Genomic DNA, 3,629 nt, shown 5'->3' with positions numbered 1-3,629 from the left:
GGAGGAACCAGCGGTGGGAGCAGCACCAGCCTGGCCCGGGGTCCCACTGCCCCGAGGGGACACAGGCCCGTCCCCTCCCGCACAGCGAAGCCCCTTCCCTGCCCCACATGGGGTGCCTGGGGGGGCCCAGGGGAATTTGTGCCGCCAGCCAAGGGTGTATTTTTTTTAATTATTATTATTATTACTTGATTTACTTCGGTAGAGGCTGGGCTGTCCTTTTTAATTTCCCCCCCTGTTCTCAGCGTCCCGGTTTGCAGCCCGCGGTGGCAGCTCCGGAGCCCGGCACAGGGCAGGGAACGAGGGACTCTGCTCCATCCCTGCTGCGTTGCCCCGTGTCCCCCCACGGGCCCGGCCTGCCCACGCACATACTGTTGCCTACAAACTCGAGTTGCTGCATTGATTTTTGTATTTTCATTCTTGGGGTTTTGTTTCCTTGCACTAATGGAGAGCACAGGGGCCATCAGGCACACGAGGAGTGCAGTGTCTTATCCACACCTCTCCCTGCAGGGTTCAAATACTTCTTTTTTTTTCTTTGTAGAGACTTATTTTTTTGTTTGGATTAAATGTTATAAAAGAACCACAAGTTAAAAGGGACGTTTTGCCATGAGCATTTGATTCTGGTGTATCCTCCTCCAGTAAAGCAACTATCAATTGCTGCTTGATCATCACGTTTTCCTTTTCATGTGCACAGTTAATTACAGGTAAAGACTTATTTTTTTGATTCATCATGTCCTCTTGTGTTTTCTGAGTCCCCACCAAGGTGCACCACATGGTGAGGGAGAGGGGAAGGGAGAGGCTGCCTCATCGTAGAGAGCTGTTAATTATTTCTCCTAATTACTTCGCTGAACCCAGGTTAGATTACTAACTGTAGACAATGAAGAAAACCTGAGTGATATATTAAGCACTGGTCCTGTGTTGAAAGGCCATTCCAAACCAGCCCATGGCAGGAGAAGGCTGGGTAGCCAGGGATGCTTCCCCAGGGGGACCTGAGCTGTTCAGACCCATTGCAGCCCCCTCCAGAGCTTGGCAGAAAAAGCTGTTTATCTGGAATACCTTTAAGGAACCACAGCCTAGGACTTCAGTGTAGAGCTCACAGGGACTAGATCAACTCGTTTAAGGCTCAAACACGTCCCTGTCAGAGCAAACCTTTGCATTCAAGCACATAAAGGCAGGAGAAACCACAGACAAGAAATTATGTGACTCCATCAGAACAGTGGGAATGACACGAACACAAGAGCTTTAGTTTTGTGACATCCAAAGCTTTACCAAGCCAGGAGCTGACCGAATGGAGAATTCAAGGACACTCCCACCCCCAGCACGTTCAATTCTGGGCTAATTCTGTCGACAAGGGAGCAGCCCTTGGGCACTGGCCCAGCCCTGCCCCTTCCATTCGCTCCCTGAGCCTGCACTGGCATCTCCAGCTCCAGTGTCCTTGCCCGAATGCTACTCCAAGAGCTCTGTCAACATCTCTTCTGCTTCAACTCCATCGTCCTGTCCCCACAGCCCATCCAGGGGGGCTGTGCTGGGAGCAGCCCACGTTTCAGAAGTGCAAGAGCCTGCAGCACCTTCTACCCAAGAGTGGCAGACACCACGTACCCAGCCCGTGCCCCCAAAACGCAGCCCCCTCCTGGGAGAGGGGGGAGTGAACTTGTGCTTGGGAAAAGGAGAAGGAAACAGGAGCGAGGGCCCAGGACTGACATTGTCGCCTCAAAGAGCAACACAAAGAAATGCTGCGCCTGTTGCCAGCAGCACTTAACATCACAAAGGCAGGTCAGGGGACTTAGTTAATGCACCATAAAATAAACGAGGGTTACATTCACCCTGCTGAGATCTGATCTTTGAGGGAGGGGGTGGCACAAGCCTTGCAGGGGCTGCCGGCTGTTGTTAGTGACACTTGCTCTTTCTTTGTACTTTCTGACTGCCGTGTCTTTAAAATCCCCACATGTTACTGCTCTTACAAGTAATAGCACAGAACAGCCTGTAACGAGATCAGGATCTCTAATGGCACTTCTGGAAGGTGAAGAAACATTCTCCTTTCCCTGCACGGGTGTTTTTCTCTAGAATATTAGATTAAGCGACAGAAAATTTACTACTTCATCAAACCATCTCCTAAACTCTGCACCCAGCAGGTCCCCTGCAAACACACTTTCATTGCAATCGAGCAGCAGCTGCAGCACTGAATTCATGTAGAAAACAACCTCAGAGGTGCACAAGGAAGCTCAGGAGAGCTGGAGGAGATACTTCACTGTGCTAGACCTTTTTTGGGCTGGGGGATTTTCTCTTGGCTGGGCGTTGGTTGGGGGTTTGGTTGTTTTAAAGATAAAACATCATTAGCTTCCTAACTCAGCTCCAGAGGTGGTACCACCTCCCTGTGGACCCAGAATGTCACTAATGTTCAGTCCTGGACCTTCTTTAACTAAAGCCCAATGAATATTCTGTAACTTCAAGCAGAAGCAGAAAGTTGCAGTGCCAAACCTGTTGCAGTGCCAATGGACACCTGAAAAATGCTGCAACTGATGGGTAAGGAACAAAGCCAACCCAAAACACCAGTTCATCCTCCACTCTACACACACCATCCTTGGGTTCTAACTAGTTGTGCAGAAACAAAGCCCTCTATGAAACAGTAACTGCAAGGGAGAAACAAGGTCCCTTCCAACCACACACATTCTATGACTCTCTAACTCATCTCACAGTAGAAACCAAGTGGCCTTTGGGCTGTGAGCAGGAGCAGAGCCAGAAGAGGGAGTTCCAGGCTTCCCTCCCATGGCTCTGCCCACGGACAGGGCAGGACAGCTCTGCAGGCTGGGACACAAAGCTGGCCCCTCATGTTGGAGACCAGGGTGGCACTTGATACATCCAGTGCTGCTGGAGAACTCGTAGTCATGTAACACAAACCACTGGAAGGCAGAAAAAAAACCCTCTCACACAAAACTTCAACTTGGTACTTAAGAAAATAACTTCAAGCTTTAGGACTGAAGACCCACTAAGTGCAGGAATCTGCTGGCACGTGGTTGTCTACCTAGAGAGAACAGCACATTATTGGAAGGATACAGAGAGAAAACATCACAACAAGTACCCACAGATCCAGAAGTTCATCTCCTTTAAGGTTGAAACGTTTGTACCTTCCAAATGGGAGAAGTTATCCAATGAGCTTGATCCTTCACTGGTGGAAAGATGAACCAAAAGGTGCTTCTCTTTCTGAGAAAAGCCACTTGTGCTTTCAAGAGCTTTTCCTGTGCATCCTGTCGCCAGCACCCGATTCATGTGAAAAAGTTTTAAAATCACACTTCTGTCTGAAAAAAAACCATCTGACCTCTTCAAACAGCACAAGTAGAGCTTTTGATTTTTCATGTTTACCTTAGATTCTACTGATTTTACCTACTCAATCTACTGACAGATCTAAATAACCAAAAGCAAGAAAAAAAAATACCTGCCTGCTGTGACAGACCCCTGTGGCCAGGGTGAGTTCACAGAGAAGCAGAGAAGTCAAAAAGGGGGGAAAAAATTCCACTGGAACTGACCAGGTATGTTATTTGGTTTTATAAAGGTGAGGAAGCAGACATGTCAGCTACGAGAGATTTATAAGGAACCTGGCAGAGCCTGGAGTAGCAAAAAGTCCCAAATGTAAA

The sequence above is a fragment of the Chaetura pelagica genome, unplaced genomic scaffold (genome assembly GCF_000747805.2).
Source record: "Chaetura pelagica isolate M959 unplaced genomic scaffold, ChaPel_1.0 scaffold405, whole genome shotgun sequence".
Lineage (NCBI taxonomy): Eukaryota > Metazoa > Chordata > Aves > Apodiformes > Apodidae > Chaetura > Chaetura pelagica.
This window is presented reverse-complemented; position numbering follows the sequence as displayed.